The sequence below is a fragment of the Ailuropoda melanoleuca genome, chromosome 6, assembly GCF_002007445.2.
Source record: "Ailuropoda melanoleuca isolate Jingjing chromosome 6, ASM200744v2, whole genome shotgun sequence".
Classification (NCBI taxonomy): domain Eukaryota; kingdom Metazoa; phylum Chordata; class Mammalia; order Carnivora; family Ursidae; genus Ailuropoda; species Ailuropoda melanoleuca.
The window spans coordinates 76,625,377-76,637,519 of NC_048223.1; the positions used below are offsets into that span (position 1 = coordinate 76,625,377).

The 12,143-nt window shown below is 36.9% G+C and overlaps 1 protein-coding gene and 1 pseudogene across 3 annotated transcripts in view; both read right to left on the reverse strand.

The window, feature by feature from the left end:
- Positions 1-12,143, reverse strand: part of P4HA1 (prolyl 4-hydroxylase subunit alpha 1) — a 94,443-nt gene that overhangs the window by 22,952 nt on the left and 59,348 nt on the right. The gene's annotated exons all lie outside the window — the stretch shown is intronic.
- LOC100480680 lies at positions 945-5,276 on the reverse strand (annotated as a pseudogene).

Below are 12,143 nucleotides of genomic sequence, written 5' to 3' on the forward strand. Positions count from 1 at the left end.
AGAGGCCCAACTCTTCGTTTCTTAATCCATTCCAATCTAGCTTCATTCACTTACCACTCCATGAAAACTGCTCTTGCTAATATCACCCATAACTACTGTGCTACTAAATCTAACAAGAGTTTTCTAATTTTCATTGTACTTGCTCTTTTAGTAACATTTGAATGTTCATCCTTCTTGAAACAACTCCTCACTCACTCATTCTCCAGGATTCCTTCAGTCTCTGGTTGCTCGGCTTTGGTCTCCCTTATAGCCTCTCCCACCATATTCTGTCTCTCTCCAGGTGCCCCAGCATCACTTCTTCAGGAACATGTTCCATCTAACCCCAAGGCTAGTGCACGTGCTCTTCTCTCTGCCCAGAATATTCTTCTTTTTCACTTTGCAAAGATCAGACTTTGGATTATCAATTTAGTCATCTCTTCTTCAAAGAAGCCTTCCTTGACTCCTCCCTATCAAAACTACTTAATTTTTATTCTAATAAGAGGAAAAGGAAGAAGGGGGACAAAGAAGTTTTTACTAATCACAACATTAAATTGACATGCTATTAGAACTGAACCAGGATAGGGGCGCCTGGGTAACTCAGTCAATTAAGCATCTGCCTTCAGCTCAGGTCATGATCCAGCCCCATGTTGGGCTCCCTGCTCAGCAGAGAGCCTGCTTCTCCCTCTCCTCCTGCTTGCCACTCTGCCTACTTGTGCTATCTCTCTGTCAAAGCAATAAAATCTTTAAAAAAAAAAAAACTGAACTGGGATAAATAATACTGTTAGAAAATTGACATTTCTCACACCCATTTCAAAAGAAAATATATAGGACTCTTTTTTTTTTTTAAGATTTTATTTATTTATTTGACAGAGATAGAGACAGCCAGCGAGAGGGGGAACACAAGCAGGGGGAGTGGGAGAGGAAGAAGCAGGCTCATAGCAGAGGAGCCTGATGTGGGGCTCGATCCCATGACGCTGGGATCACGCCCTGAGCCGAAGGCAGACGCTTAACCGCTGTGCCACCCAGGAGCCCCTATAGGACTCTTCTTGATCTGATGGATTGATTTCAGTAAAATCATTTTAAAAATAGTAAATAACATACTTTCTCAAACTATGCTAAGAAGCTGTCAGAAAAGCTGCTATAAAATCTATAACGATAAGAATTGACAGGATTAGGGGCACCTGGGTAACTCAGTTGGTTAAGTGTCTGCCTTTGGCTCAGGTCATGATCTCAGAGTCCTGCATCGGCCTCCTTGCTCAGCAGGGAGTCTGCTTCTCCCTCTCCCTCTGCCTACTACTCCCCTGCTTGTGCTCTCTCTCTCAAATAAATAAAATCTTAAAAAAAAAAAAAAGAATAAGACTTTGAAACACTTTCAGTTTTTAAAATAGCAAGGCTTCTGATATACCGCTCAAAACTAGCTTTCCATTTTGGTATATGACCTGATACACGGCACATTTGATCTGTTAATAGTTTCTTTTTTTCTATCAACTATACTTTGCCCTCAGTAGGGGTGTTATAGTTTCAAACAACTTTCACAGAAATATATTTTAAAATAAGTTTTAATTTCACTGAATGGAGATTTTTATCACTCATGCACCTGTGGAAGGTAATCTGAGCATATACGTATTTGCCTACATATATGTGTGTATGTATGTGCTTTTAAAGTAAGCTACTTTTAAACATTAAAATAGACAACAAACTAAAATCCTTTTCTAGGTCAAAGAGGACAAGCAATTTGCTAAATGATTTTCATCGTTTCTGAACTCCACCTAGCCATGTCCCACCACCACAGCTAGAGGCCAGCCCACTTCATCAGCAGCACGAGCTTCTAATGTACCAAAAACAGGTGGTTGTTGACTGAGCATTCAATGCTGCTTGCAGTCTTTCAGTAACTCACTACTTATGCCCAACCTTGGCATCAAAGAAACTAACCACAAGCTCAAGAACACCTTCCTCTGTAGAATGCACACGTCATAGTTTCTGTGCCCCTACCCTCCCCGAGGAATAGAGAGACACCCTCGTTCCAGCCTCTCTCCACTTCCTAGCTGCTGGAACGACATATTCAGTGAATGCCGCTCTTACTCTCCCAGCTGTAAAAGGCTGCCTTCCACAGAAGCCTTGCATTTCTGTCAGTGCCATGGTCTTTGCACCCAGAGATCTCTGCCAGCACACATTATCTACCGCAGCCTGGATCATCTCTTGCAGATCATCCACCCCATTCCCAGATGTTGCAGAGGTCAAAATACCCTATCCCGATGGGAATCCTCTTCGGCCTGTTACCGCAAAGGACTGAGGTCCTGCTGGCACTCCTCTTCTTTCCTCTAAGAGGGAAGAAGTATTCTTCTCTGCAGTTAATTCTTAACATTTTCTCTGATATAAGGAAACAAGATGCTCTTCACAAAAGCAACCATGCTTGTAGTACTTTCAATATATAACAAGACCACAGTGACTTTGGTAGGCACCTGCTAGATGCTACTATGGGAATCACCGTTGGTCCAGAGGGTGGAGGGTGGCAGCAGCTGTACCCCCAGAACCATTCATCTCAGAGCAGCTGCAGCACATTGGGCAGAGACTACCTCCGTGCCCCTGGAAGTGGAGAAGGCAGCTGCCCTAATGTTTTTATAGTACTATATATCTTACTTTGTAGCACTTATCACACTAATTATATATTAATTTATTCTTTGATTAATATAAGATGTCTTCATTCAACCACTAGTCCCAAATACGTATAAATTCTGCCTGGTTTTGCTCACCACTATATCTGCAGAACCTATTACAGTGCCTGGCATATAGCAGATGCTCAATAAATATTTGCTGAATGAAGAAATGAATGAATCGTAAAGACTTCTCAGAACTAATCCAAGATTTATTCTATTTTACCATAATTACTTATCTGGTGATTCCCTGCAAATTTATGTGGACTGGCTGAGAATTCCTCAGTGTAGCAGAAATAGGAAGGATCCAAGAATTTTACTGTTATAAAGGGTGTAGCAGATAAATATACTAAGAACTTATTTCTCCCAGTTCTGAGTTCCTCTGTCAGTGTACTTATCTTTCTGGCTGGCAACAATTTGATAGATTTTTGAACTTTATAATCCACAAACTACTGACTTGATTTTTATAGATAACTGCAACACAAGATTGGCAAGTGTTCTATTAACATTTCAGGGGCATCTGGGTGGCGCAGTTGGTTAAGCATCCACTCTAGGTTTTGGCTCAGGTTGTGATCTCAGTGTTGTGAGTTCAAGCCCTGCGTTGGGCTCCGTTCTCACCACCGAGTCTGCTGGAGATTCTCTCTCCTTCTCCCTCTGCCCCTCCCCCCTGCTCGTGCATGCTCTCTCTCTCTCTCAAAATAAATGTCTTAAAAAAAAATTCAAACTAGATGCATCTTGAGAATTGTTCCTATTCCATCCTGGAACCTATCACCCACAGAGAACCCGTCTCCTACTTCTGTTACCTTCAACTTCCTTCCCTCTTATCACAAGCATCTATTCCTACCTTTTCTCTTATACTTTGGTAGAAGCATCATCCTTTAGCCTTACAGAGACTGGATCTTTTCTCTATGCTTTTGAACCTCCCCTTTCTAAGTCAAATTGTTGCCAGCCGGGAAGACAGGTACACTGACACACTACATTAGCTACAAGTTCTACTAGGAGCTCAGTCAGAATTGGGCGAAAGAAGTTCTAACTCAATTTATCATTATTGCCTCTCTTTTTATCTTTAATCTTTTCTTTGACAATGCTTACTCTTCAGCCTAAAGTTTCCTGTTACCAAGAACACCTTTACTTTTGTTACTCTAGCAAATTACCATTCCAATCTTTCACTTTACACTTCTAAAATTATAAAAGCAAGAAATGTGGGGCATCTGGGTGACTCTGTCAGTTAAGCATCCAACTCTTGATCTCAGCTCAGGTCCTGAATTCAAGCTTGTGAGTTCAAGCCTGGTGCTGGGTTCTATGCTGGGTGTGGAGCCTACACACACACACATATATGCATTATCTATAAAAGCAAGAAATGTTATATTCGACAGTCTTGGGACAATGGATAACCACATGCAAAAGAAAGAAGTTGTGCTCTCCACCTCTTATCATAAAAAAAAAAAAAAAGAACTCAAAAGGGATTAAAGACCTAAATGTAAAAGCTAAAATTATAAAACTCTTAGAAAAAACTGCAAGTGTAAATCTTTGTGATCTTAAATTAGACACCAGTTTAGCTATGACATCAGCTATGACATCAGAAGTACAAGCAACAACAACAAAATAAACTGGGTATCATCAAAATAAAAAATTTTGTGTTTCAAAGGACACCATCAAGAAAGCGAAAAGACAACTTGGAGAATGGAAGAAAATTTCTGCAAATCAAATGTCTGATAAGGACTTGTATCTATGATATATAAAGAACTATTATCACTAAAGACAAATCAATTTAAAAATGGGAAAAGGATCCAGTCTCCAAAGAAAATATACAAATGGCCAATAAGCACATGGAAAGGGGCGCCTGGGTGGCACAGCGGTTAGGCGTCTGCCTTCAGCTCAGGGCGTGATCCCGGCGTTATGGGATCGAGCCCCACATCAGGCTCCTCTGCTAGGAGCCTGCTTCTTCCTCTCTCACTCTCCCTGCTTGTGTTCCCTCTCTCGCTGGCTGTCTCTATCTCTGTCAAATAAATAAATAAAATCTTTAAAAAAAAAAAAAAGCACATGGAAAGATGCTCAACATCATTAGCCACTGGGGAAATGCAAATCAAAACCACACTGAGATAGCACAACACCCCTACTGGGATGGCTATAATCAACAAAAAGACAGACAGTAACAAGTGTTGATGAGGGGAAGAAACTGGAATAACCCATATGTTGCTGGTAGGATTGTAAAATGGTGCTGCCACTTTGGAAAAGTTTGGCAGTTCCTCAAACAGATAAATATAGAGTTACCATATGACCCAGCAATTTCACTCCTAGGTATATACCCAAGAGAAATTTAAACTTATGTTCACATAAAAACTTGTACATGAATGTTCAGAGCAGCATTATGCATAATAGCCAAAAAGTAGAAACAACCCAGCTGTCTATCAACAGATGAATAAAAGATAAAATGTGGTATATCCATACAATATTGTTCAGCCATGAAAAGGAATGAAGTACAGATACATATATCAACATCAATGAACCTTGCAAATATGGCAAGTAAAAGAAGCCAGATACAAAAGGCCACATATTATATTATTTCATTTATATGTAATATCCATCCAGGGGCACCTGGGTGGCTCAGTCAGTTAAGCATCTGACTTCAGCTCCAATCATGGTCTCAGAATCCTGGGATTAAGCCCTGCATTGGGCTCTGTGCATAACAGGGAGTCTGCTTGTCCCTCTCCCTTTGCCCATCCCCCTACTCGTGCGTATGCATTCTCTCTCTCTCTCATATTGATAAATAAAATCTTTTTAAAAATATCCAGAACAGACAAACCCATAAAGACAGAAAGTAGCTTAGTGGTCACCCAAGGCTGGGGGGGCGGGGGGCGTGACTTGAGGATCGGGTAGTTATTGCTAAAGAGTGCAGAATTTCTCTGTCAGGTAATGAAAATGTTCTAAAATTCATTGTGGTGAGGGGCGCCTGGGTGGCTCACTCGGTTAAGCGGTTGCCTTTGGCTCAGGTCATGATCCCAAGGTGTTGGGATTGAGCCCCCATCAGCTCCCTGCTCAACGGACAGCCTGCTTCTCCTTCTCCACTGTTTGTGTTCTCTCTCGCACTCTCTCTCTCAAATAAATAAAATCTTTTAAAAAATAAAATGAAATTCATTGTGGTGATGGACACACGACTCTAGATATACCAAAAGCAACTTAATTGTACATTTTAAACCAATGAATTATAGGGTTTATTTCCCAATAAAGCTATTTTAAAAAAGAAATACTTATAAAAATGTCAAACAATACAAAAGTATACAAAGTCTCTTTCCTAGTCCCACTCCTCACAGGTAAACTGTACATTGTAACAAATAGGTACATAGCCTCTCAACATTTCTCTTAGTGTATAAACAAATATACAGAGAAAATTTTTTAAAAAATAGGAATCTACTCACCTTCCAATCTCCCACATCAATATACACATTCACTTTTTCCCCCTGAAAATACTTCTGACATCTTTCCAAATCAATACATACAGCACTACCTCAGTTTTTTTAAAAAAATATTGTGGTAAAAAATACGTAACATACAATTTACCATTTAACCCTTTTTAAGTGTAAAATTCAATAGCATTCACAAAGTTGTGCAATGATCACCACTATTTCCAGAACTTCTCATCATCCCAGACACGCTGTACCCATTACACAATAATTTGCCATTTCTCTCTCCTCCCAGCCCCTGGTAACCTCTAATCCACTTTTTCTCTGCATGAATTTTTCATTCTAGGTACCTCCTAAAAATAGAATCACATAATATTTGTCCTTTTGCAACTTATTTCATTTGGTATAATATCCTCAAGGTTCATCCATGCTGTGGCATGTATCAGAATTCCATTCCCTTTTAAGGCTGAATAATATTCCATTATATGGATATACAACATTTTATTTATCTATTCATCCATGAATGCACACCTGGGTTGCTTCCACATTTTAGCTACTGTGAATAATGCTGTTATGAACATGTATACAAGTACCTGCTTGAGTCCCTCAATTCTTTTGGGTATATACCTAGCAGTGGAATTTCTGGATCATATAGTAACCTTCTATGTTTAACTTTTTGAGGAAATACCGAACTCTTTTCCTTAACAATTATATCACTTTACATTCCCTTTCCACAGTGTTTTTTAACTACTGCTTTGATTCATTTTTTAAAATTATTTTTTAAAAAATATTTTATTTATTTATCTGAGAGAGAGAGAGAGTGGTACAGTAAGAGAGAAGCATACTCCCCGCTGAGCAGAGAGCTCGGTGTGAGGTTTGATCCCAGGACACTGAAATCATGGCCTGAGTCGAAGGGAGATGCTTAACCAACTGAGCCACTTAGGCACCCCCATTTTTTTCATTTTTAAATATTTATTTATTTATTTATTTATTTGAGAGAGAGAGAGAGAGAGCAAGCATGAGAGCACGAGCAGGAGGAACAGAGGGAGAGAGAAAATCCCAAGCAGACTCTGCTCCGAAGGCACAGCCTGACTCAGGCCTCGATCTCATGACTCTAACATCATGACCTGAGCCAAAACCAAGAGTAGGATGCTCAATTCACTGAGCCACCCAGGCGCCCCTGCTTTTCATTTTAAAATAAAATATCTTTACTTCCAAAATGACCATGAAGGTCTACCAATAAAGCGCTGGCTAAATAAGGTTATTTCTACTTTTTCTCCATTACAAATAATACTATAATGAAAATTTTGTATATCTTTGCACACATGTGGGAATATCTCTGTAGGTTGAACGCCTAGATGTGGAACTGCTAGATGACTTTTACATTTTGATAAATGATGTCAAACTGTTCTCCCCAAAAGTATTTTTACTTCTACCATATGTTTATGAGTGCCCATTTCAGAAAATACTTGCCAGTATCAATCTTTTTAATTTTTGCTAATCTTAAAGGAAAAATATTTTAATCTTGTTTAGATTTTTTTAAAAGTTTTAATTTGCACTTTTTGTTATACCATAAATGATCTCAATGGAGGTCTGAGGCTTAGCAGTTAAAGTTATTAATGATTAAAGGTTAAAAAATAAACTGTTATCTTAATTGTGGTTCTGTTACTGTCACTAGAGAGGAAAATAAACTCTACTTATGCATGTAAAGTTATTTCACTTAATTTGACTTTCACGTGAAAACCTCTCCAAAACGTAAAAGGATTGTCTTTAGCTGGAGAACTCTATACGTTTAAAACATTTCGTTCATCTGGATCCCAACTGCTAATCTGTCAGATAATCTAAGAAATTAGGCCTGAATTTAGATTGTTGTAACACTGCTCAAAAATTCAGTGGAGACACTGAGGATACTGTAATATATATTAACTGTCTATTCTTTAGGATTTGGAAGACTTAGTCTTATTCCTGCATTAAATTAAATCAAGAGAAATCAAGGTTCTTTCTTCTAAGAACTCAGTGTTTTTTAACTGAGTTAGAACATAAGGTTACAGTATTTTCCATTACTAATTAGATAACACAAACTATATTCCTTTTGGTCTTAATCATAGGAACCCCAAATCTAAGTTTCACATTCAGAGTAATGTTTCAACATTTCTCCTAATATATGATTTTTTATAGTATCACTGGAATGCTTTATTTTTTTTTCTTTTAAGTAGTCTCCACACCCCACAACACAGGGCTTGAACTTACAACCCCAAGGTCAAGACCTGAGCTGAGATCAAGAGCTGGACACTCAACTGAATGAGCCACCCAGGTGCCCCTGGAATGCTTTGAGTAAGGAGCAACATTCTCACGCTGCATGACTATATTTCTAATATATTAATAAGGACATCATATTCAAGTAAATAGATAATATCATTTTGGAGGTTTTAGAGATTACAAAACTTCCAAAGGAAGATGGAAGTGATACAATTTGCACTACCTTCCTCTTCTAACCTAACACATGTGAAAATTGACATTTTGCAATTAGCTAATATAAAAACTACATGATTTTTTGCAAAGGCAAAAAATAATTCAGGACTCCAAGTGCCAGTTACAGAGAACAAACTTTCAATAATTCTTCTGTGTTTGATGGTTAACAAAGAAAGGCTGATCATGTAGCCTGGGAATTTATCCTGGCCCTTTGTTTCTTAGTGGGACAAGCATGCAATCATACTATAGATCTGTCCATTTCAGTTACCTCAATCTGAGAACTACTGTTCAACCTAACAGAGGGCAATGTTGTTAAAAGTGACTCCAATTTTAAAAAATATCTGAAATATTCAAAGATATTTGTATTTGCCCCATACTATAAAATATTAATAAGCTTTTATATTGTATTTGTTCCTTATTTACATGGGTAAATTAAATCTTAAGCATAAGAAAATGTCATATTATAGGAAATCTGTATATTAGAGTAAGAAAATGAAAACCACTTCTAAAAATAACCTACCAGAATCAAAAAAGCTTTTTCTACCACACTAGATTGTTTATTTGCCTATCTCTTAATATTACTTTAACTGGACTTAATGAGCTCACATAACTAAACTGTCTTTTCAGAGCATGTAACTCAATGTTTACTTTTCCAAAACTAAAATTCCATTTCTCTGCTTTAGCCAAAATTACTAGCATCTCTTTTAACAAGCTATAGTAAATTCTTAGTTTTGTCTTGCTTTTTTTTAAATAATGCAAAGGATGGAGATGACTTACCAAAAGTTCAGAGATAGTCAATAAAGTAAATAAACGGTAATGGATTTCCGCACATACTTTACCCAAATAAAATTCTATTTGCTAGGTTGCTGGAACATATTTTTCCTTCCTTGGAAGATGATGTGATCACTTAGAAATTTCTCAAAATACAGATATTTGAAATTCCCTTCTGACCCATTCAAAATACAGATGTTCCCACAGCAAAAGGAACTACGTTAACTGACATCAGTACACATTAATTTTTCTATTTTACATTTGAGATGCCTTTTTCAGAGGTATAATGTATGAAGGAAACCTAAAACACTCATTTATTTCACTTGTAGGAATCTTCAAAATTCAGATTCCACTAACGGATAGAAAATGTCTTGACATAGCTAATAAATTCCCAAAACAGCAAAAACTTACGTGCTAAAATATGAAATGTTTAGGATATTTTATGGAGCAAATTCCTTCTTTAACAATTAAGGCCTCTCTCTCAACATGCATATTTTATTTTTAAAAGACTTGCTGAACAATTTTCCTTAAGAGTAAATATGAATATCAGTGTGTTATGGAATTCCATTGGTACTAGATTGTTTTGAACACAAATACACACACTGTACATACTTGGCTGAGATTGGGTGAATTTATTCTGGTGTTAGTCTTCCAATGCTTCTAATGCTGCTGGCTAAATGCCTTCAATTGACATATAATATTTGGTTGTGTCTTTCTAAAAAATCCAATAAAATTGCTTCTCAGAGCTATAAAATCAGACTTTTAAAAATAAGCTCAAAATGTTTAGAAATATTTAGCTCTTAAGGAAAAAAGGTCTGTAGATCACCTTTCCAAGAGTAATTTATTTTGCCTTATTGGTAAGAGTCCAATGACTCTGTGGGCTGGATATTTCTTCAAAAGGTCCATTGTATATACAAAAAATTTCCAAAAAGGACTTCCAAAGAACTAAGTTCATGAAATTTTCTTTTATGTGTTTTCTAAAAGCATCCAAGCCTGGAGAATTTAGTAACAAGCCTTATGACAGTAAAAATGCCTAAAACCATGTAATAATCTTTGATAAAATATACAATGGCTTATTTTTTAAAAAATAGACAAAGGGTTAATTTTTTAAGACATGAATAAGATTCTGTAATAGAATGAAAAATTAGCTGAAGTTTAACCTGAAATTTAGAGTTAATTACAATGCACAGAAGCATTACAAATCATGTATCAAAACATTATCTAAATTAATTTCTACAAATCCTTAGTCTCCATGAAATCAAAATTGTATGATAAAAGTTAAGTTTTCTTCATGTCTTCTAGTTTGCTGGGGGCAGGCAGCATGGGGCACACAGTTAGGAAACCAGGGTATGTGTGTGGGCATGCTGAAGGTTACTACCATATGAAGGACATAGAGCTTTGCCCAAAAAGAGTAAGGAAACAATGCATTCTGTACAACCTTCCTACTGCTTTTGCTATGACTTACAGCAATAATATCCAAAATTTTTTTGTTCCAGTAACTCCTAAAATAGTTGTTAAATCTATGTACTTACTTTCTGCACATTTTTTTAGTTGACAACTAAAATTTTTCATCAAATAGCTTCAAAGGATTTAATTCTGGCACACTGAAGTAGTGGTAATTTCTGAAAAATGATCTTTTTTAACATATCCAGTGGAATCTAAATACCACAATGATTTGATGCCCACCATGATCCAGTTAAAAAATACACGAATGAAGGTTTTTTTAGTACTTGGGAAATTTTATATCATTCTTTTTTTTCCCCCCTTGAACTGCATTTTCATTCCATTCTTATCTTAGAATAGTGGCTTTCAACAGGGGTGGAGAGGTGAAGTCTCTGGGGGTGGTGGTGGGAATTCTGCCTCCCAGGGGGCATTTGGCAATGTCTGGAGACATTTTTGATGTCACAGCTGGGATGAAAGGCATTACTGGCATCTAGTGGGTGCCAGCAATACTGCTAAACGTCATACAAAGCTATGACAACCCCCAACAACAATCATCTGATCCAAAACGTTAATAGTGCTGAGGTTGAAAAGCCCTGTCCTAGAGAAATACATTTCTATGCCTAAAAGTCTTTTATTACATTATACTTCTTAACAACAAAAATACTTTTATAAATTGATAAAACTATAAACTCCTTTAACATAAAGGTCTAATTATTAAAAATAATGTCTTCTGGAATGAGTTATTACAATTATCATTAGCACACATTAGTCTAAATAACATGATTAAACAATCATAACCCAATATAAAAAGTGAAAATATATTAAGATGTTTCTAATGAGATGGAAGGAGCTTCTTTTGTTATTTTCAATATTCTCATTTTTATGAGAGCTGAGAAATCTCCATTACTTAAATAAGTAGATGGAAAAGGAGTTCTGTTGGAATAATGTCACTTTTTCTGTGGGCCCCCTTCTAAGTTATACATGAGTTACACAGTAATCTACTGTTAAAAATTATTTCAGTGATCAGCTAATAACTTAAGCACATTCTCTTTAAACGTTGTTAAAAGCAAAGAATTTGTAACCAATTGACTTAGAAAGGATTTGTAATGGAATCCTTCAAGGCATGAAGGATTTCTCAATACCTACAGCAATTCCGGTGACCCAGAGATTTTTAAACCTTTGTTTTACTATAGAAGCCAATTAGGCCTTGTTTCTATGAAGGTTCTTTGGGAACTTCTCTTACTTCAATATGGGAATACAACTTCACTTTTCAAGTGGGGTCTGGAGTCTCAGCAGGCATTTTGAAATCTAGTAAGTTACTTCAGGAAAATCTCTGTTAATGCCCCATAACCATGTCTGTTTATTAGTCCATCATGAAAATTCAGGCATGGTTGTCATGCCTAAAGCCTAAGTCTTAAAA